General features: G+C 34.3%; 1 pseudogene across 1 annotated transcript in view; it reads right to left on the reverse strand.

Annotated features, from left to right (window-relative positions):
* LOC146462444 (uncharacterized) overlaps positions 1 to 24,689 on the reverse strand; it is a 138,326-nt pseudogene that overhangs the window by 7,239 nt on the left and 106,398 nt on the right. Inside the window, exons 4-6 of the transcript XR_014857121.1 lie at positions 23,668 to 23,819; positions 22,229 to 22,903; positions 19,540 to 19,728 (exon numbers count right to left, since the gene is read on the reverse strand). The product of XR_014857121.1 is annotated as an uncharacterized LOC146462444 (transcript). The remainder of the gene's footprint in view (positions 1 to 19,539; positions 19,729 to 22,228; positions 22,904 to 23,667; positions 23,820 to 24,689) is intronic.

Below are 24,689 nucleotides of genomic sequence, written 5' to 3' on the forward strand. Positions count from 1 at the left end.
TCCAATTTATACCAAATATGGATGTTCGAAAGATGGATACATTATTAATAAAAAGAAATTGATCCCAAGAAAAGGAAGATTACATTATAATGGATACTTGAATATAACTATCATTTCAAATGATGGGAAAGTTAATTCATATTGGTCCCATCGGTTTATATGGGAAGCTGTTAATCAACAAATAATTCCAGATGGATATCAAATACACCACATTAATTCTGATAGACAAGATAACTCAATTAAAAATTTGGAGCTTGTGACTCCACAGCAAAACATGAAATACAAAGGAAATGAATGCAAAGGTAAAAAAATTAAATCACCACAAAATGTCCAAATAAAATGTGAAGTTTTTCATTATCACCCTATTTATACTAACTTCGGAGCCAATAAATATGGTCAAATATATAATAAAAAAACTAAGAGATGTTCAATTGGTAATTTACTATCATCTGGTTACATGAAAATAACATTACAACAAATTGGTTTCAAAAAGAAAAACTATTATATTCATCGACTTGTTCACGAGTGTTTTAAAGGTCCAATTCCTGATGGAATGCAAATTAATCATATTGACTCCAATAAACAAAACAATTGCATCAACAACCTTGAGGTAGTAACTCATTCAGAAAACATGAAACATTCTTATAAAGCCAAGAAATATAAAACGAAGATTGAAATTACATCTGATAAGCCCATTGAATCAATCAAATTGGATATTAAAATGAAAGAATCAGATGATGAGTTTACAGAAGATGAGAAGGCATTAATTGATAAAAAATACAATTTAATGATGAAAAAAATCAATAATGGTAACTTCCCATACAAAAAACATTTGCAAGAACATTTACCAAACATTGAATTTTGGTAATTATTGTGTAAACATTTCCTGAGTATGCTCAAATGAGTGTATTCAGGGCATGTCCCACAATAAAATAACACGAAAAAGGAACCCGCCAGATGTTCCACAGATATCTGGTATGAATGTTGTTGGCAGTCAACATTCATTAGCAAATCTGTCAAACGCACCTTTTGAAAATAATATAACATATAATATTATGAACAAATCTAATCTATCCAAATTGACCAAAGATCAATTAATAACACTTTTACTCGCTAAACAAAAACCGGTTCCAATGCCGAGAACCAAGAAAGTGAGACCAATACCCTATCCACGAAAATCAGTCAAACAAATGGTAAAAGATTATGAGAATACAATCATCAAACCACCTGTTCAATTTAGAGATGGACCTCAACCTTTGCCGAGAAACAACATAATTCCTCCTCCAAAACAATTTGCTGATACACCAGTCCCGAAGCCAAGGATGAAGAAAATGGCTCCAGTTCCAACACAAAGAACCCAAATCACAGAAGTTGCAAGAGCATTCAAGGGATATACAAAATCTTATGAAGTTGGAATTAAAAATGAAACAGATCCTTTGATTCAAATGAGTTCAACCAGATTAGCTATTGCTCATTTTATGAAACAATTATTAACTCAAATGAAAGGAATTAAATTTATTGAAACTTTGACAATTTATTTTGAACAACAAAAAGGAAACCAAACTGTCTCCAGAATTGGATATTTTAATAGTAAACCAAAAACAATAACTAATGCCAATGATTTTCAAGAATCTTTGGATGTTAATGTTGAACAAATTATGAATGATATTCACAAATGGATTAGTGAAGGTTCAGCTTGGATAATTAAATCAATCAATGGACATTACATCAATATTATCAAATATGAGCCACTTACTGGAAGTTCATGCATTGAACTACCAACTGAATTACAAAATAGTAAACATGGATTGATTAATCTAAAGAATAAAGATAATGAATGCTTTCGTAGGTGTCACGTTAGACATTTGAATCCACGAGAAAATAATCCACAACGAATCAAAAAAACTGACAAAGCATTCATGCCACAATTGGATTACCAAGGAATTGAATTCCCTGTTTCAGTCAAACAATACAACAAAATTGAAACCCAAAACAATATTAACATCAACGTATTCGGTTATGAAAACAATCAAACTTATCCAATTTATGTTTCAAAAGAAAAGTTTGATGATGTATTGAATTTGCTGTTAATCTCAGATGATGAAAACAAACATTATGTTTATATTAAAAATTTTAATAGATTTATGTATCGAAAAACAAGAAATAAAAATAAGAAACATTTTTGTATGCATTGCCTTCAATGTTTCTCCAAGGAAGAAATATTGTTGAAACACAAGGAAGTATGTATTGAAATCAATGGTGAACAATCAATCAAAATGCCTGAAGTTGGCTAAAAATAAAATTTACAAATTATAATAAACAAATGCAAGCGCCATTCGTGATATACGCAGATTTTGAAGCAATCACTGAACCAATTCATGGTTGTAATCAATCTAACCAACAATCTTTTACTGAAGCTTATCAAAAACACACTGATTGCGGTTATGGTTACAAAGTTGTTTGCTGCTATGATGACAAATATTCCAAACCAATAAAATATTATCGTGGAGAAAAAGCTGTTTACAAATTCATGCAAGCAATGCTTGATGAAGTCAAATATTGCAGACAAACTATTAAATACAAATTCAATAAACCATTAGTTATGTCTCCAGAAGATGAAGACAAATTTCAAAAAGCAACATCTTGTCATATTTGTGGTAAAAAATACAAGAAAACTCCTAGGTCGGGTAATTCCTCCGGAAGGGGGAAACGTGTTAGAGATCATTGTCATATTACTGGTGAATTCCGTGGCTCAGCCCATAATCAATGTAACAGGGATTTTACAATAACTAACAAAATCCCTGTAATATTTCATAATTTGAAAGGATATGATGGTCATTTTATAATGCAAGAAATTGGTAAAATTATTGAGACCAATACTTATGTGGATAGAAAAGGTGAAACCAGACAACACAAAATTAATGTAATCCCAAATAATATGGAGAAATAAATGGCTTTCATGTTGGGTTATAATTTAGTATTTATTGACAGTCTTCAGTTTATGAATCAATCATTGGCAAATCTTGTAAAGAATCTACCAGAAGATGCATACAAATATACCAATGAAGTCTTCAAAGGTGAAAAACTGCAATTAATGAAACAAAAAGGAGTTTATCCGTATGATTATATGAGTAATTTTGATAAATTCAATGATACTCAATTACCAACCAAAGATGAATTTTACAGTCAAATGAATAATACTAATATCACAGATGAAGAATACAGTCATGCACAAAATGTTTGGAATACATTTCAATTGAAAACCATGGGCGAATACCATGATTTATATCTCAAATCTGATGTATTATTGCTGGCTGATGTATTTGAAAATTTCAGGAAAACATGTTTGGAATACTATAGATTGGATCCTTGTCATTATTTCACATCTCCAGGATTGAGTTGGGATGCAATGTTGAAAATGACTGAAGTCAAACTAGAATTAATCAATGATGTGGATATGTATCAATTTGTTGAAAAGGGCATGCGTGGAGGAATCAGTTACATAGCCAATAGATACGGCAAAGCTAACAACAAATACATGCAAAATTGGAATCCAAATGAATCCAGTAAACATATCATGTATTTGGATGCCAACAATCTATATGGATGGGCTATGTCACAACATCTTCCAACTGGGAATTTCAAATGGTTGAATAAACAGCAAATAAAAAACATTAATTGGAAAACAATTCCCAAAGATAACAAGACTGGATACTTATTGGAAGTTGATTTAGATTACCCAAATGAATTACATGATTTACACAATGATTATCCATGTGCTGCTGAACAAATCAAAGTGGCACCAAATATGCTGTCAGATTATTGTCAAAGAGTTGCAGATAAATTTGGAATCAAAAGTGGACAAGTTAAAAAACTGATTCCAACATTGGGAAACAAATCAAAATATGTATTGCATTATCGTAATCTGCAATTATATCGTGAATTGGGTTTGAAATTGAAGAAAATATATCGTGTTCTATCATTTGACCAATCACCCTGGTTGAAGACATACATTGATTTCAATACACGACAAAGAACTAATGCAAAGAATGCTTTTGAGAAAGATTTCTTCAAACTGATGAACAATAGTGTCTTTGGTAAAACCATGGAGAATATCAGAAAACGAGAAGACATCAAATTGGTTACCAATGAGAAACAATTATTGAAAATGACTTCCAAACCAACATTCATCAATAGCAAAATCTTTAATGAAAACTTGGTTGCAGTCCATAAAATAAAGGAATCGTTGACACTCAACAGACCAGCCTATGTTGGTATGTGTATCCTTGATTTGAGTAAAACACTCATGTATGACTTCCATTACAATTTCGTTAAAAACAAATATGGTAACAAAGCCAAATTACTATTCACGGATACAGACAGTTTGACATATGAAATTGAAGCCGAAGATGTGTATCAAGATTTTTGGAATAAAAAAGAAATGTTTGATAACTCGGATTATCCATCAAATCATCAATTTTATGACTCCACAAACAAGAAAGTTATTGGAAAATTCAAAGATGAAGCCGCTGGTGTACCCATTACTGAATTTGTGGGATTGAGATCCAAGATGTACTCATACATCAAAGATAACAACAATGGTGGAAAAACAGCCAAAGGAATCAAAAAGAATGTGATCAAAAATGATATTCAACATTCTGATTACAAAGATGTGTTGTTTAATGAGAAACAATTATTTCACCAAATGAAAACAATCAGAAGTAACCATCATGAACTTGGTAGTTACACCATCAACAAAACATCATTGTCATGTTTTGATGATAAACGATATTTGTATCCTGATGGAATACACTCATTGGCCTATGGTCATTATGCTATCCAATGATAGTATCAACTTGTGATCAAAACATTGCAACAAAAACTTGTGATTTTAATCTTTTTGACAATTATTTGATTTCGATATTTTTATTTCGAGATTTTTGCTCATATTTTGTGGTAAATATTTGATTTCGAGACTTCGACTCATCTTTTCCCCTAGGTCGGGATAATTCCTACCGGAAGGGGTAATATTTGGTTTGTTGTTTGTCACATATTTGATTTCGAGACTTTGAATCATTCTTTGTGTTTTCAATATTTTCGAAAACATTTTTGTGTAATTATATTATATACTATATTTATACAAAAATGAAATCCATTTTGAAAAAACCAAAAGATGTTTCCAAGCAGGTGGAATCATCTCTGTGTCAAAGCCTGCATTGCAAAGATGAATGTGAATTTTGTGGATATCATGATGAATCCAAAGTTGAAACACAACAATCAATGCCTGAATGTTGTGAATCACAAAATTTGAGAAACATGGAATGTCAAATAACGTGTGTTGCTTGTGGACAGGTTGTTGGTGAAGATTACAAAACAGAATACATCAATTTTCATGCTAATTTGTTCAAAATATACAAGAAAACAGTGTATAATAGAAAATACCATTTGTCGCATACATTAGATCAAATTATTTTGAAAAACAAAGTTGAAATCAGTTGTTCAACCAATTTCAAAATTCATAAAATATTCGTTGAAATAAACAAAATACTGCCACAAATCAATGGTAAAAGAAAGAGAATAATCAGTTTGAAATATCTTTTGCATAGAATATTGCAATTTATGAAAATTGATTCTTCCCAAATTGAGTTGACAAAATCCAAAAAAAAAAAAAAATTATACAATGTTTATTGGGATAAAATTATGGACATTATTGGCCCCCAAATCATGCACATTATTAATCAAACATAAGTGAATATCTGATATTTTTTATCATATTTGTTACCCCATTTATCGACAATCGGCGAATTATCCAAAATGAAATCATCATTTTGAGTAAGCTTGTTTGTCAAATCATCTCTATCAAAATGTCCATTTCTCATTATTTCTTTTATTTCATTTAATAAATGTCCGTAAGTTTGAAAAGCATATTGGCATTGATAAAGTTTGATTTCAACTTTTTTATGCTTCATATAAGCTTGAATTATAACAGACACCGATGATATTGCCAATAATGAAGCTCCACTGGTTGCAACCGATGATGCAATACCACCAGTTGCAAATACAATGGATGAAATATTACCAGCGAATTCCCATTTTTTGAATCTTTTGTATGCACTTTTGTACATCCACATCTTTTTGTGATATGACATGTAATAAGCTTTCAATTCATCAATTTCTTCTGTTGATAATCGATTTGAAATATGATTGAAATCAATTATTAATTTCTTCTTTTGCATATATTATATGGTTATCTTATTTCTGATGCAATAATAGAGACCAGTTATTTGACCCAAAAACATGCATTTTTTCATCCAAGGATATGTTTTTTTCTCATTAATGGTGTACATGTATCCTTTGTCATGATGATATTTGTTGTAAAATTGACCATAAGCATCATGTAATATTCCATGTGATCTGATATATGGTTGCCAACCAAATAATTTATAGAGAATAGCTGTTAACCATCCATCTCCAGGTCCAATTAATCCGATTCCATCATGAATTAACTCTTTGTAAACTTCATCAGGTAAACCTGTGTTGTAATGTTTTTCATACAAATATGTGAATATTACGATACTTTTTATCATGCATTCCTGTCTGGGCAATATTGGAAGACTCAATTTACGGTGAAAATCTATCATCGATGTTCGAATGTGTTCTTGCAATTCTGACAATTCTTTCATTATACAATTTGATTACAATATTTTTATTCATTATTGTCAGGTAATTGTATCCTAATATATTCAACAAAATACTTCATTGTCCAATCAGATGGATGATTGTTGAAGTAGCAATAATAGTTTTCAAATGACACATCAAAGAAGAATTCCAATTGATCAAATGATGATGACACCAAACCGGATTTGGAATGATGATATCTATCATTTCTCCTGATATATGTGTTTGTCACAATGATTTCTTGCAATGTATTGATTCCTTTAATGTCATCTTTACTCAATAATTTTATCCATGTGTAATTTGTTTTTGGTATTGTACCACTTTTTCTTCCTATTCTCATTGCAACTTGATTGTTGAGAAACGTTACAGCTTCCTGAGCTTGTTGAGCTTTAAACTGAGCCAGAGCTTGTTGTATTTGTGTTTCAACATATGGTTTGATGATGTCCTCATTGTTGTTAATTAATTGTTGGAGTGAAACTGCATGATTTGAATTAACTCCATCTTTTATCACCAAATGTCTGTTTTCTGTATCCAAATGACCATCATCATTCAGATGTATTGGTTCTCTATATTTGAATCCATCTGGTAAGTTGTCATAAGTTACTGTGTATTCTATTTTATCTCCATTTTCATCAAGAATATGGTTTCCATTTTCATCTTCAACGTATGGCATTATATTAATAGTGTTGATAAATAAATTTCAAAAGTTCCTCTGACTTCTCTGTTTATAATTGGAGAAGTAAACCCTGGACGTCTTTTAAAAATCCCCATTTGAATTATCATGGGTTTGATTGTTGTATTTGTAGTTACAAAATTTCTCCCAATTTTCATATTAAATTGTATTAAATGGGAAAATAAAGTTTTACTGTTAGCAATGGCGACAAAAGAAAATTGGTATTGATTTTTTGTATTAATTACAATATTTTTTATTTTAACCGGGCCTAATGTTCCAAAATTGAAACCATGTACATTTTCAAAAACTCCATTTTTTATGTTGCCGTTAACAACACTTGAAGTTTCAATATTTGACAACCAACTTTTATTGTCAGCATGATATCTTTCAAAAAAATCAGAGTATAATACTTTCAATTCAAAAGTACCATTAACAGCAGTTCCTGCTCCAATGCTATCCATGATTGATATTGAACTAATACTGACAAATTTTGTTGATTTAGGCAAAGCGAATGTATTGCTTCCACTTATTATGTTTCCAATTTTGTGGTATGTGTCAGTGTTGGTTGTTTCACCTTGTTTTTTCCCATTTATCAAAATTTGTGCATTTGCAACTTGTTGATTGCTTTGGAAAACAATGGAGTATAGATTGAAAAAGTTATTTCCATCAGCAGCGATTTGAAAATTATTTGTTGGATTTGTTCTTTGGAAAACACCACTGGCAATAGTTCCAGTGTATTTCGTTTTGAATAAGTTGGTAAAATAACCCAAATTCATTGCTTCAGAATCAAATATCGGATTTATTAAACCAGAAATAATCTTATTATTCATATCCAAATTGACTTGCATCTGCATATCTCCATTTTTATATTCAAACATGACATTGTCCAAGCCATCATACACTCCTGGATAAACGCTATCTGACCAATCTTTTACCCCATAAACAACCAGATGACATTGTACTGGAGTCGCTGTAGCTGTTCCATGCATCGTCAAATAGATGTAATTTGGAGTTTGTTTGCTGTTGTTATTGAATTGAACCAATAGCTTGCTATAAGCAGTGAAATCACGCTGTACAGCTTTGTGGATGTATGCTTCAGAAGCTGTACATGATAATTGAATATTAGTCATTTCTGGTGGGTAGAATTCAAACACAATTGTGTATGTTCCAATAGCAAGAGTATAAATATTGAAACCTATCCTTGATCTGTAATCATTGCTTCCACTGTCTTTAATCAATGTGATATCATAAGCTTTTTTATTCTGATGTGGGGATTGATTGAAAGCAGCTATTCCATTCACTGTGATATTATATTCTGAACTGCTTTCATCGGTATCTGTAAGATATTTGAATTCATTTGTTTTATGGCTGCTGACAAGATGACTTTGCTCCAATTTGTCATCAAAATATTTTTTGGTAGTAGCATCATTATCATCAGTTGGTTGAGCCATATCTTTGATTTGTTTATTATTCATATCAAGGTTTCCAGTCATTGCAACACTTCCATCTTTTTTCAAATATACACTCAAATCACTTCCAACAGATGGTATTTTAGCTATTTCTGTATCAACATATGCTTTAGTGGAAGCATCATTGGGATCGGAAGGATTTCCAAGAATCATTATTTTATGACCTCTCATATCTAAATCACCACCAATAGCATTGGGTGTTAACCTGTTGAGAAAGTTATGATCAACGTAGTGTTTATTAACAGCATCGTTATCATCAGTTGGTTGAGCCATATCTTTGATTTTATGATTGTCCATATCAAGGTCACTATTGGAGACTTTTTGTAAATATTTGGTATCACAGAAACCTAAATTAACGACATCATATGTATTTTGTATATTGGCTCCAAGATTAGTAATTTGTTGATTACCCATATCCAGATTTCCAGTCATTTCAACAGTGCCATCTTTTTTCAAATATGTAGATAAATCAGGTGATGGTATTTTTTTAATCTCATCATCGACATATTTTTTATTCGCCGCTTGATCGTTATTATCGGGTTTTAAAACACTAATATCAAAAAATGTTTTTCGTCCACTAATATGTTGTTCTGTTGATGTAACCATTATTTCACTTTTAGCTCGTCCACCATGGCCATCAAAGTTTTTCAAATCTGGTATATTAAGATGAATGTTTTCATAAGACTGATGCTCAGTCAATAATCGAACATCATTGGAGCTACCAGCGCCGTCTGGCGTGTCTTGTAGATAAATACTATTGGTATGAACACTTCCACTGTTGCTGTAAATTACTGCTTTATTAGCTCGCACATCACCAGGAGCATTATCCAACAGTTGTATTTGGCTCTTTGTGACAACATCATTGGGATCAGCTCCTTGTTTAACATTAACAAGTTTTTTGTTTTGTATATCATAATTTCCATTTTGGGTTAATTTAAACCCTAATTCCTTGAGGCCCAGCGGCTCCTTGAAGAGGAACCGTTGTGAAAGAAGACGATGAACTATGTTCGTTGAATATTTCCATTTATATCATTTGGTTATATTGTTCCATAAAAATTCCTGTTAATTCTTTTCATGGGCTTATCAACATATAGAAATGAAAATGGCTCTTTGGTTGCTTTGATGTATTTATCCTTTTCGACACCCAACTCACGGGATATCAGACCTCTTTCATTGCTGCTAGGAAAGTCATAGACACAGAAATGAGAGCAATTGAGTCGAATATCTTTTGGTGTTTTGTAGAACGATTGGCTCAGATAAATAACAGAGCAGTTCTTGTGTCTGCCACGAATGAAATAATCAATCAATGGTTTCTGGTTTTTTTCACAAATAAAGTCATCAAATATTACTATCTTCTGGGCATCTTCATCCTTCAATTCCTCCACTGGAATTATATCATCATTGCTACAAACAAGGACATTATACCCGACACTATTTGATATATCAGTCAATGTTTGTAGCATATCCTTGTATTTTTGTTGCTCCAAATTTTTGGCATATAAATGTATTCTATCATAATACAAAAGTGGTTTCATCAGCATATGGTACAATAAATTTGTCTTTCCAGATCCTGAATTACCACATATTAACATCCGAAACGTGTCACTTGGCATGTAACCATACAATCTTTTGAAATTAGTGTTTTTATCATGTCTGTCATAGTTTGGGATTTCCATGTATATCAATACATTATATAAGTTAAAAAAGTTAATATAAGTTAATAATATAATGGATTTACAGAGATTAAAACAATTATCTGAAGCCAAGATTAAGGCTGGAACAATAACCAAACAAGTTAGAGATACATTGAAGGAGTACAAGCATGATAAACAAGATTTACAACAAGGTTTATCAGAAACTTTCAAACCAATTATTAAAGCTCAAGAGGAAACAAAACAAACAATTGATGAAAAACAAGACAAACTGATTGAACAATTGGAGAAAAACCAAAAAGCGTTGACTTCAGGTTTGGAAGACATTGCTATGTTAACTTATCAACCTGAAACAAAACCACAACCACAATCACCAGAAGCAAAGCTACCAATTGGCTATAAACCATTAATGATGTCACCTGATGTTGAATCAAATTTGGATGCTGGTTTTGATGTTGATGAGATACAAACATTGATGCAATACGATCTTGCACCTCCAAGTTCTGTTCTCCAAGCTTCTATGCAAGGAGATATTGACATCAAGGATTACGATGTTAATATTGGCAAAATGTTGAAAAAACTTGGAATAAAGAAGGGTCCTTTATCCAAGGGCCAAGGAAAGACCAAGAATAAAGACAAAATTGATAAAATAGATGAAGATATAAAATTATTGCAAAAATACAGGGGGCGCATTAAAATAATCCCAGAAGGAATGAAAACCATCAAAAAAGGTTCTGGTTATACTCAACCAAATAGAAATGCATACAAAATATCATCTTCTGGGAAATATGGTGGACTGATGATTGATATTCCAAAATTAATGGGACAACTCAGACTTGTGGCAACAAAAGAGAAACGCAAAGTAATGGACAAAAAGGTTGATTTCGATACAATCGATTTATTGACCAAGAGATTTAATTCAAAGAATAAATACAGCGATATTGCCAAAATGGTATTCGATGAATTGAACCAACTCAGTGAGATTCCAATCCATAAATCCAGCAAAAAATTCAAGAAATTGGGCTCTGGTGTTGTTTATTTCAATGATGCTAATGATTTGATTGACAGAATGGAATTGCTCGGTGGATCCATTTTGGCTGGCAATAATGGAGTCAAAGAGGAATTTTCACAAATAGCCCATAAATTGAATCAACTTGGCTTAATAAACAACAAACAACTCATTGATTTATTGCAACAATATATAATTCGCTAGGTCGTATAATCAGTTATATAATTTATTATATAACTGAAGTATATATATGCAAGAAAGGGCGATACATATTTCATCTGTTAACCGACAAAAAATAGGTCGAAGTCGGCCTGAAGACTTTATTATCAAATTTGATCCACCATTGAAGCTTGACACAACAATGAGACATGAGCTAGCTGTTGATCGAGTTTCAATGACATACTCGTGGCATAATGTCAATGCAGGATACAACAATAATACAATAAAATACAGCCCAGATAATGGTACAAAATGGAAAACAATCACATTTGTTGATGGAATGTATTCATATGATGATCTTGATGATTATATCACTCAATCAATAATTCAAAATGGAGATAAACCATCTTCCAGCAAGGGCATCAATCTATATTTTGTGCTTTCATCATATAGAGTTGTCATTGAGCTAGACAACCAATGGAAGCTTGATATTAGAAACTCTAATTTTGGAGCACTTATTGGATTTGAACCAAAGTTAATTAGCCAAACTGAACACGGGACAAAATTGCCAAATATTACCAATGATATTGACGTTTTGGACATTAATTGTGATATAATAACTGATAGCCTCAGTGATGGACGATTCACAAATACACTGATAATGATACCCACTGACAATTTAACAAGGAGTTATCCCTTTACTTTTGAGCCAAAAAGAGCATTATTCAGTCCAGTTTCCAAGTCAATTATTTCAGAAATGGGGATAACAGTGACTGACGCTTTGGGTCGGCCAATTGACTTGAATGGCATTGACTGGTTCATGAGCTTGATTCTCAGGTCTAGTTTAATATAATATATCAATATATGGTACGACAAAGTGAATTTAAACCACGTTTTGACCCAGAATTGGGTCGTTATGCGATGACACATATCCATGGTGAAGGAATTATGGATGTTTTCAGATCAGTTGGATCAAAACTTTTCGGGAAAACAGCAAAAGAATTAGCTAAGAAAGGAGCCAAAACTGCAGCTGAAAAAGCAGTCACCAAAACTGGTGAGTTTGCTGGTAATAAAGCAGGTGATAAAATAATTCAATTATTGAGCAAAAAACAACCTTCCAAAACAAAATCAGTGACAATGAGCCAACCAAAAATGGAGCAGCCACTGACTGATTTTCAAATAGCTGAGAGAGTAAATCAGATGATATCCGGTGGAAAACTCAAAAGAAGGAGAAAATGAAAATAATGTAACAGATCTGTATAAATGAAATCATTCAGAAATCCAAAATACATTGAGAGATACGAAGATGTCTTCTTCCAATTGGAGACACCATTGAATACTGGTAATCCAGGAAATAATAGGTCACAAAAGAAAGATGGTTATCATTTCGTAGTCGATAACACAGGAGAAGTTACTCCATTTGATTGGTATAATGCAAGAATATCAGTTGGTTTTAAAGTCCAAACAATGCAAAATGCAAATCTTGCAGATGAAGACCATAATGGTATTGTTAATGGTTCACACAGTCTTATACATGATTTCGATGTAAGATTGAATGGTAAAATGGTATATGATTGTAATGATGCAAATCATTGTGTAAATATTAAGAATCTATTGGAATATAGTCCAGGATATGCTCAATCGACAGCAACAAATGAGTTTTTCTATCTGGATACAAACCGAAGTGCTGAAGAGAGACCTGCACAAGCTTTGTTCAACAAAGGATTTGCTGCAAGAAAAGCACTTTTGGGTCTATCAGTGGTTGTCAATACAGAAATACCATTGAATCGATACTCATTCTTTGAAGCATTGATGGATGAGTTATTACCATCAACAAGATTGGAATTAAATTTGCAGATTGAATCTGATACTATTCTAATATGGCAAGCTGGGGCTGATTGTCGTGTAATTATTACCAGAATGGAGCTTATTGTGCCACGAATCACTTTCAATTCAGAGGGGCAATCACTGTATATGAGTCAGTTTTTGAAGCCACATAAATGGGTTTATTTGCGAGAAAATGTGGAAAGAAGCAACTCATCAACACAAAGAAGTGGTAATTTTCAGATAACAAGTGGTATTTCAAAGCCAAGACATGTGTTTGTTTTCATTATCAATGATGCAAATCTTGCTGCACAAACAGTAAATCCATTTTTGTACAATACATTTAGTGTATCAACAGATCCCAAAACATTGCTGAATTGTCATTTATCTGTGGCTAATGGCAATGAATATCCTGATGTACATTACACTCCAGAGGCTGATTTGACTCGAGTTTACAGAGATGTCCTCAAATATGTGCATGCAAATAATGAATACAGTCAGGGGACTTTGTTGAATGTCAATAACTTCAAAACACTATTCCCATTCTTGTATTTCGATTTAACAAAACAAAAAATGGATATCAAAGATGGTACCACAAAGCTGACATTCCACTATGAATTATCTGGTACAACTGCAACTGCATATTCAGTTTATGCATTGACATTATACGAGCAAGACGCTGAACTCATCCAGAAGGATGGTAAAATATTGTTTCGATAAATGGAATAAATTTTTAATGTAACGTTAGTTATATAAAAGATATGACAACCTATCATTCACATGGAGTAACACTATCAATTGGGCAAAAAGATAAACTAGCAAAAGCATTAAAAAACAATTCAGCAATAACAATAAGATTATCACATTCTGAATTAACTGGACCGGATCAGCTGATGTTAACCAAAACACAAATAAATAGGTTGAAAAAGGCAATGCAAAACAAAACTGGAGCAGATATTAAAATAAGCAAAACACAGATACGAAAAGCTGTACAACAAGGAGGCAGTCTTTGGTCATCATTATTCAAAATTGGCACAAAATTACTACCAATGGCAGCAAAAGCAGTTGGACCATTAGCTACTGGAGCACTTTCTGGGCTTGCAAATGTGGGAGTCAATAAAATATTTGGTAGAGGACAAGTTGGTGGTTTCCTCATTCCTCAAAATAAAATTGATCAATTAATAAAATACAAAGATTGGCTCACTGAAGCACAAAAGAAGCAAATTGTCAATGCAATACATACTGGTGGACAGATTGTAATTAAACCAACTAAGACACAATCAGGAGGTTTTTTGGGGACATTACTGGCTTCAATTGGCATTCCAATGGTTTTGAATGCATTAATGGGTAAAGGCTTGCAGGTGGATAGAAGTAGATCCAGAAGATCGGTCCCAGTTTTTGTTCCAAACACAACCAAAAAAGATGGTGGTTTGGTCCTACCAATTAATTATAGGCCGCCTCCATTTTTCGGTACATGGGATCAGTATGGTAAAGGTAAAAAAAAAACCAAAAAAGGAAAAGGTCTGTTGTTAGGCAAAAACAGTCCATTCAAGGGGATTCCATTAATCGGAGACATTCTGTGAAATTCATAAATAAACCACTCAGTAACTTTGAACTCATTGATTGGATCAAAAAACTCAAAATAAAACACTTCAGAGGCATTTACAGCAGAGATAATCTACCACAAAAGATGAAAAAAGATGAAGTTGGTATCATTAACCTGGATTCACAGATTGGACCAGGTACACATTGGGTTGCGTATCGAAACGGAGACAAATATGTAGAATATTTTGATAGTTTTGGGTTAATTATGCCAAAAGAAATTATGCAATTTATGTCAACAAGTGGCAAACGATTAATGTATTCAGGTGATGAAATCCAGGAAAGAGATTCAGTATTATGTGGCTATTGGTGTTTGTATTATTTATTTGAGAGACAAAAGGGTACAAGTATATTGAAAACAATCCACAATGCACATTTTGACATGAACAATCAAAGTGTCAATCATAATTTTATAATCCAATATTTTAAAAAATTATCTAATTAATTTGTATAATGGTTGATATAAGATATTGTAAAGAGTGTGATGAATACACAGAATTTTCAGGAAAATTATGTTTATGGTGTACATTGGAAACAGATTCTGAGTCAGAGGATTATGAGTCTGACTCTGATGATAATTAATCTAATATAGTGATATAAAATGGTCAAATCATATTGTGTTAAACAAAAGAAAGAAACTGAATGTATTGAGCCTGCAGGTTACAAGCAAGCCAAAAATGGTCGGCTCATGTTCTTCTGTACATGTGCTGAATGTGGGATAACTAAAACCAAATTTGTTAAAAAACAGGGAAACTAAATAGCCCCTCCGAAGGGGGGGGCATAATGGATACTTTAGCATCAACTGGTGCTGATATGTTAATTCAACATGGATTACCATGGTTGGGAAAGAAAGCAGTTGAAATGGGTCGATATTATGGGTCTGAAGCACTTAGAAACCCTAAATTGCAGAAAAAAGCTATTGATTATGCTATCTCTAAAGCAACACCTTTTGTTCAAAAGACTGGATCAGAGATGTTTGATAAATTATCAACCAAAGTAAGACCAAAAAGAAGGTACAAAACTGACCGAAAAGAACTTGATGGTGGTAATTTGAATACAATTTTGGAACAACTCGGTACACCAGGTAAGGTTGCGTCGAAGTCAATGGATGTTGTTGGAACATTAATTCCATCAACAAAGGAAGTCTTTGATAGATACAAATCTGGAGACATTGCCAAAAGTGCATTTAGCACAGATACTGGCATATTGTCGAGTCAATTTTGGTCTGGCAAGGCTGGGAAAAAGACATTAGAAAAATACAAAGATTATCCTTGTGAAAGCATGGTCAAGATTGGAAGCAAATTTCACAACACACCGAAATGTTCAAGCTATGATTCAATTGGTTGGCACCCACCAAATTGGGATGAGTATGAAAAGGGAATCAAAGGACGACCCAAAAGCGGTGGTTCAATTGATATACACAAAATGATTGGTAAGCTCCCAAAACCCAAGGCTGGGTGGGTATTACCTGGTCATAAATACACTGGTCCATACAATGATTTGGAAAATCAAGTCAAATATAACCCCAAAACAGGGCAAATATTGGAAATATATGATAAACCAACAGGCAAAACAAATGCAATAGCCATGCAACATGATGCTGATTATTCAGTCTGCAAAGATGACAAAAAATGTAAATTGAAAGCTGACAAAAAGATGGTAAAGTCATTGGATGCTGTTCCATATTCCGAACGACAATGGGGACATTGGTTGGCAAGAAATGCAATCAATACAAAATCAAAATTGGGACTTGGGGTTCCAAAAAACGTCAAAAGCCGTCGGGTAAAGAGGAAAACTGGCAAGAAAAATTAGCTAATGAGCTGCATAAACCCATAAGACGTAACTTTACTCGGCGGCGTGTTATTGTAAATAATATTGATGAAATATGGGCTGCTGATCTTGTTGAAATGCAACAATTCAGTAAATGGAATAAAGGTAATAGGTATCTTCTCATGACTATAGATGTTTTTAGTAAATACGGTTGGATTGTCCCATTAAAAGATAAAAAAGGTGAGACTATAACTAAAGCATTTCAAAGCATATTCAAAGAGGGTCGAAAACCAAAGTATCTGTGGACTGATAAAGGCTCAGAGTTCTACAACAAACATTTCAAAGACTTGCTCAATAAACATAACATTACACTGTATTCGACTGAAAATGAAGAGAAGTCAACAGTTGTTGAGCGCTGGAATCGAACGATTAAAAATAAAATGTGGAAACGATTCACTGCTCAAGGCAATACAATGTATCTGGATATTTTGCCTAAAATATTGAAGCAGTATAATAACACTAAACACGGTTCAATAAAAATGACACCGACAGAAGCATCTAAGAAAAAGAATGAAGGGACTGTTTACTTCAATCTATTTGGCAATTTGAAGCAATTATCATCTTTGCCAAAATTTAAAGTTGGTGAAAAGGTTAGAATATCAAAGTATAAAAGAAAGCTGTTTGATCGAGGTTATACAGAAAACTGGTCAGAAGAGGTCTTCATTCGATAAAATACAATACACGAATCCAATCACTTATAAACTGAAAGATCTCAATAATGAAGAGATTAAAGGGAGTTTTTATAAACCAGAATTATTAAAAGCCAAACAGGAGATATTCAGAATCGATAAAGTTATCAGGAGAGATTACAAGAAGAAACAAGCTTTGGTAAAGTGGAAAGGATACAATGATACCTTTAATTCTTGGATCCCAATCAAGGATTTAGTTGCTGTTCAAAAATAAATATTAAGCTCATTTCACGGTTTCACGAATATTCGATAGCGAGTCGATTCAATAAAAAAATCTATTGTTGTGTGCAAGATAAATGATATTCTTACCTCAAAAAGCGTCTACAAACATCAGAACGATGAAAGTGGAGAAATAAATGTTCAAAAATCCCAAAACAGGAGCCATAAACATGAAAACACAAGCTCTTCGCAAAATGGCAACAAAATGGCCGACACGTGTATAAACAAACTAGTGTCCAGTCCGCTTTGGGTTGTGTCATCGTGAACATGCATGAAAGCGCATGCGTGTTAATCCAAATCAAGCAATATTACGCAATATACAGAAAAATAGCACCACAAGTGTAAAAATTTCAGAATTGAGTGTAATATATAGGTAATCGGGCCATTGTTATATTAGTTCACAAACTCTGGTGAAGCTTTAGGGTGGTGTCAGCTGGCCCCTGACTGAAACCTGTTTAACGGCTTGTGCAGATGGTGAATTACTGAGTAGTGTGGGATGTCTTCCAGTAGACGGTACCTCCAGGGTGAGCCCGCTCAGGCCCTACTGGTTTACAGCGGGGTGCTCAGAGTTCGTCCCAGGACTCAACCTCGGTCCCAGAGGTAAACTGGGAAAGGGACAGCCGCCTTGTCAGCGGCGGGAAAAAGACCTGGCTGGGGCCAGGCAAGTAAACAGCCAACCGAGCACCCCACGTTCAGGGTTTTGTCCATTTTCGTGACAAGTCACACAACGTCACGCGTGACAGTAACGGCATCTAGTCACACAACAACCATAATGATTATTTTTTTATCCAAATTGGTGTTCAAAAATATTGTATTCATCATTCAAATCAGCGATTGATGAGTTGGTTGGATTTAATCGATGATTGTTTGTGAGTTGGGGGTCAGTTGGGTGTCATTTATGAAAAACGTAAATTTAGGTTTTTGAGAAACCGAGGATAAAAATTTAGGTTTTTGAAAAACCGAGGATTTATGTTTTTTGAGTTCATTGTTGAAATAGTATTTTATGTAGTTATTGGGGTGAGATAATGTGTGGTTTATGGGGTTTAGGAAAAATATTGGATTTATAAGGATTTGTATGGGATTTTTTATCATTTTTTGAAAAGTGGGTTGATACCCTCATATATCTAACTACTGTCTTGAGCAATTAAACTCATCAATTATTTGATGAGCTTGGGAGCTGGTGCCTAAAAGGTTGGTGGAGCCGGGCAGCATGGGGAAGGAGGTTTATGGCAACCCTGCGAGCAGCCACCACCAAAGGCACCATAACACTGAACCCAATCAGTGGAATACTTACCAAGGGAGGGCAGAGAGGGAAAAAAGCTTGAAAATAAAGCAAGTAAAATGGCCTTTCTCACAGGCCAGCAAGCAAGCAAATGCAAAGAGAACCATGAGGCGCCTACAGCAGAGAGCTCAAAGATTGCCCCTGAGCTGCAATGAAAGGCGACCACTGACAGGCATTGTCTTGACTTCAACCTTGCCTAAAATAATTACATTTAGCCACATGTAAAATTCACTCTTTCCTTTGAGACAAAACCATCAAATGTTCATTCAATAAAATGACAACCAAGTATATAACCATATATATAATATATAATAACTATAATAATAATAATAATATTACAAGCTACATGAACATTATTAGAAACAACAGGCAAGAAGAGCTAAGACAGAATTTTTTAAGGCCAGACTCAATTGATCATGTCCTTCAGCCAGCTTTTCCAGTGATGACAATTACCTTGGTTATAGTGCGGCCATCCTAGGAAAACACGAGGATCGTTTAGAATGTTTGCCACAACAGAGGCTGCCATGGTACTCGCAAAAGCCATCCAATCGCCACTTGAAGGCTGAGTTGGATCTCCAAAACTGGCCACACCTTTTACTATCACCCATTCTACCTTGTCATCATAGGCTGCTGCATAAAGACCTGAAATAGGAAAACAGATAATTTGAACTATTGATGCGCTCTAAAAACATTCATGATTTCAGGCAAGTGGTAGGCATACACTCTAGTTAGGCATAGTTGTGAGGGAGGGAGGGTGGGTGAACAGTGTTAGAATATTCTAGTAATATTCTTGCTCCACCCCTCCCCCCACCTATGTCATGCTTCATGACTACTGGATAGTATGAACTCACATTGTAGTCAACAAATAGGGTTTGAAAATCTGGCTAGCGCTTATAAAATATTACAAGATAAATGTTCTTTTTTTTGCATTCAACTCTGACTATTGCAACCTCTCAAGTGTAATATGAATTATTACTCCACAAAGGAAAGGTTGGAGCTAGCCAATAGGTGATAACTGTACAGTATGAAGAAGAAGCAGGGCTCGAAATAATTTCCGGAGAGTCTCCGGACACGATGACCGGCCCAATTCATTTTAGCTCGGTCACGTACCGTTTCTGGCCGGTCAAATTATATAAAATAAATAACTCTTAAAACAGGGGCCCATGAACCAAAACTGGCGTTATATATTTCCAAAAAAGTTTTCACCACTTCAAAGTACTCATTGTCAACAAAAAAAGTAAATTACAGCAGCAAAATGAAAATAAAGCTTACAGTGTATGTGTATACGTACTGTACACTGTCTGTAAGACTAACCCGCAACACGTTAAATATCGTTATCGTATACATTAAATTTGTAAATAAGTAAATGCACAGTAAATGCCTCCAAATATAATGATTTCTGGTGTACGTATCACGGTGTGAGATCTTGATCCTTAAACTCTGCCAGTAATCTATGTTTATACTCCTCATTACAAGAGATTCATCGAGAAAAGCTTAGTAACCAGGCATTTTAACTTGGATCTGCCGGCACCGGGAGACACATCAAGTGTTCAAGAAATATGGTAAAATTTGAAAGTCTGGAAATGTTATTTATTGACAACTGCCAAGAAATTTCTCAGGAAAGTTATAAAATATCTCCCTCTAAGCAACACAAACATCTCAAGCTTTTGTGTGTGGCACACAACCGAGAAGCTCTTTCCGTACATTGTGTTGTTGAGCTGTTGAAGTACACTAACAGTAAGGTACTTTTAGATATTTGAGGGCATTACTTCACACAAGAAGACTTTGATTACATCACTCGGGAACATTACAATGCACAGGATAGATTCGAAAAAGTTGGCGATTATCAACATTTGATCACATGCCTGCTGCGCGGGTTCCCGTGACGTGACGTGACGTACTGCATGCACATCCAGCTTTTACTTAACTCGCAAATCTTTAGATATATATATTTTTCTGTAACACGTTCCATGACAATCACAACCAGTTTTTGTTTGAATATTTTTCATTTTGTGGTATCTCTATAGGCCAATAATATCTGGCAAACGTTAAAATGTTTGTACATTGATTCAGGTTCAGGGATGGTTATCATTGTATAACCTTTTATGTTTATATTACGCACGCCAAAGATAAACACACAGATAAACTTGCGAAGATTGGAATAACTATTGGTTTTATAAAGTATAGTTCCTTTGCTTTTATATGCAGGGAGAAATGCAAAACTTGAAAATTAACTGATAAAAGTGAATTAGAAAATAAATTATTTTTAACTTTGTGATCGGAAGTGCGTGAACCCTGATGTCAGTTTTCAATGCCCGGATTGTAAACAACGGTTCTTGTTGCATTTCACCCAGGATTTCAGATCAAAGTTCCGCAAATGACAATACACAGCGACTCGCTACAACTGAAACAACTGAACAGCATGGAAATTTTAATTTATTTCATTTTTTGAAACGATCAAATGTGACCGGTCAACATGACCGGCAAGACGAAAGGTTGACCGGTCAACTCCCAAATCAGTCCGGACATTGTCCGTTGACCGGCCGTTATTTCGAGCCCTGAGAAGGAGTAAGTAGATGCGTCTAAGCACAGTTTAGACTATCTAAGATACACTCTAAGCATTTTTAAGGATGGTGCTTCTTAATACAGAAGTATGTGATTATGCAGGAAAAGCAGATCTTAATATGGGCTAACTGGAATCCAGAAAGAAAATTGGGGGTAGAAAGGCATTCTTTAGAGAAAATTAAGCAACAATTATTCTAAAAAGCAAAAACTAAAAATACAAAGCAATGTACATGTATGACGTTTTTTTTTTTTTCCAAATGGAAGCTGTATTACATGAATCTCTGAAAAAATGCATGGCTAACCCCAATTTTCTTTTTAAATACCATTTATTGGCAAAATCACTTACTAAGTTCTGCTTTCTCTACATAGTTTTAAACCATGCAAAAATATCTCTGTATTAGTAGGCACCACCCATAGGGAAACCTGAGTATCTCAAGATGATACATGTATGCGCTGTAACAAAAGTTGGCAGCATCTTTAAATTCAGTTTACTGTTGCTTAGACCTTATTTTTACTTTGTACATGTAATACACAAGTTGATAGACAAAGGATGAAAACAATTTCTTAAAACACTCACCTTCACCCTCTGATTCAATAGCAATAGCTTCAGGATATTGCTGAACAACATCCTTATGCCTCCAACCAGACCTGGGTGCCAGTCGCTGGCTCAGAATATCACCATCACGATGCACTCTCACTTCTCGCTCATCTGGGTTTTCCAAAGGAGCAACCCAGCCATCGTCAATATGCCTGATAAGCTGACCAATATTTCTGTTCACAGGTGTTTTGATGCCGGAAAGTGTAGTTAGCTTGGAAGATACGATGACATCCCCTAGTTTGGCTTTATCAGGACTTAAGCCACTGCAGGTACCAACTAAAAATACAGCTTTGGGACGCAGGACCTTGACTGCATTCTTTACAGCTGTTAAAGAACCACATGGCTCTGCAGACCCTTTGGAGCATTTTATTAATGCAATCGTCAGCTTCTCCTGGTCACCGCTTCCAGTTAACCCAAAGTACACATAACCAATCTCTTTGTGCCAACTCCTGAAGGGTTTATCAAGGTAATGGAAAGAGCTTAAGAACTCACAGTTCTCCACCGTCAGTAGCAGAACATCAATTGGTAGTTGAGCATCACTCCATTCTTCACTGGTGTTTGGAAGCTCGCTTGTCTTTGGAAGCTTAATACTGAGTTCTGGAGGACTGTCTTCAGACTGCAGTGAATAGCTTTTCTTCCGCTTTCTTTTAGCACCTAATGGAGAGCAAGCAAAAAGCAGAGAAAATGAAAACATACATTTTGGTTTGTTCAATTAGTTTCACTATACAGAAAGTATAAGTTAATTCAAACATTATTAACAAAATACTGTTTACATGTGCAATATTTCAGTTGGACAGAAATAAAGTACTGAGTAGACATCATGTATACCTCAGGCATTTAATCTCCCACATGATCTTAGCAATTAAGTAAGTTTGTTTTCTGTGTTTTGGCAGGAAATCAGTAAGACCATGAGATTACATGTGTGTTATTAGTTTCAGAAAAATTATATGGCTTTTCATATTTATGAATTGTCCACTTTATTAATAGTTGATAGCCAATTTTAATTAAGACGTACAGCACCACATAGAAATATCATTTACTAAAAACATGTAATATGGTATCAAAACCCAGTTTTCCTTCTACATTGTACCAACATTAATTGAAGTCCTCCAAAATGTAACATTCAAGGACAAAACTACGTTCCTCTAACCCTCGCTGGTAAAATAACTAATAATGCCTTTTAGTTCTTGAGTTAAAACTACTCAAACACAGCAATTGTCAATGTGTATTACGCTTTGACTTAATTTTTTTTTCAATTTCCTGCTGTGAAATCTTTGGAAATTTTCACAGTAGTGTTCTCCTTAAGGGAAATTGAAATTTATGCACACAATTCACATTTTTCTCAACTAGTTTTGCTCAAGATTGTAGTTCTGTTGTCACGCAGAAAAATATCATTGATTAAATTTATATGTAGTTACCTCTTATGTCTTCCGAGCTGTCGTCATTACCTTCCATTGTTCTAAAACCTTCCCTCAATACTCCCACTCTCAGGGTCCATGTAATCAATCTTCAAGCTCTCAGTCTGGGATCATCCATGTTCTCCTTCTCTACACAGTGCGTCTCAGATGCCCTGTCAGTAAGCATTAAAAATAAACTTCCAATTATTATTACCTCCATACTTTTAAAAATTATTGTAGGATTTTAAAATGTTGTCATGCAGTAAAGAGCACTCAAACACAGCCATAACGTGAATTCAATTGACTCTGAGTTGCGAGACTTTTGCAAGCCTAGAAAATCAAGTGAAGATAATTATTCCTAATCATAGTCAAGACAAGAAGCTGTTTCCAGCTTATACTCGGGCCATATTACTGTGTGGTGCGTAAAGCCTACAATCTTTTAACAGTGATAACCTCCAGCATCGCCAATTCCCCCAAATAGATAGCGTGCGAGCAAGCTCTCTTGGGGGTGGATCCTCTTTCCCCCTCCTGCCCCCCACCCCCAAGAGAGCCTGCTCGCAGGCTACCAAATAGATAGATACAGAGATATAGTGAGGATATAAGTAACCACCAGATAGAATTGCATTTCTTGCAGTCAGAATGAAATACAGGGGAAAACGACATTTGTCATACAAATGCTTTTTATAATCCCCGGGCTTTAATCCTTACGTTTTCACCTTTCGTTTAGAAACAGAAACCATTTGTACCGTCCTAATATGTATGTGACGCCGGGTCAATGACGGATCGTAATTTTTGGTATGAAATAGACCCGGGGAGGTACTCCCTTATGTGACCTTAAAGGGGACATGCGGCCCGATAGGGTATGGTTTTCAGGGTGTTTTGTCTTGAATGGGGTATCCATTTTATCACTTTCTGTCTTAAGAGCGGCTGCCTGTAAGAATCGAGAACTGCATTTCAGCGACCACTTGTTCGAATTTCTGATATTTCGCTTGAAGATACCCTTGGATTAACTATTTTTTGAAAATCATGTTTTAAAGTTCCAA

This window comes from Pavona decussata, unplaced genomic scaffold (assembly GCF_977016875.1).
Source record: "Pavona decussata unplaced genomic scaffold, jaPavDecu1.1 SCAFFOLD_187, whole genome shotgun sequence".
In the NCBI taxonomy this organism is placed as follows: Eukaryota; Metazoa; Cnidaria; class Anthozoa; order Scleractinia; family Agariciidae; genus Pavona; species Pavona decussata.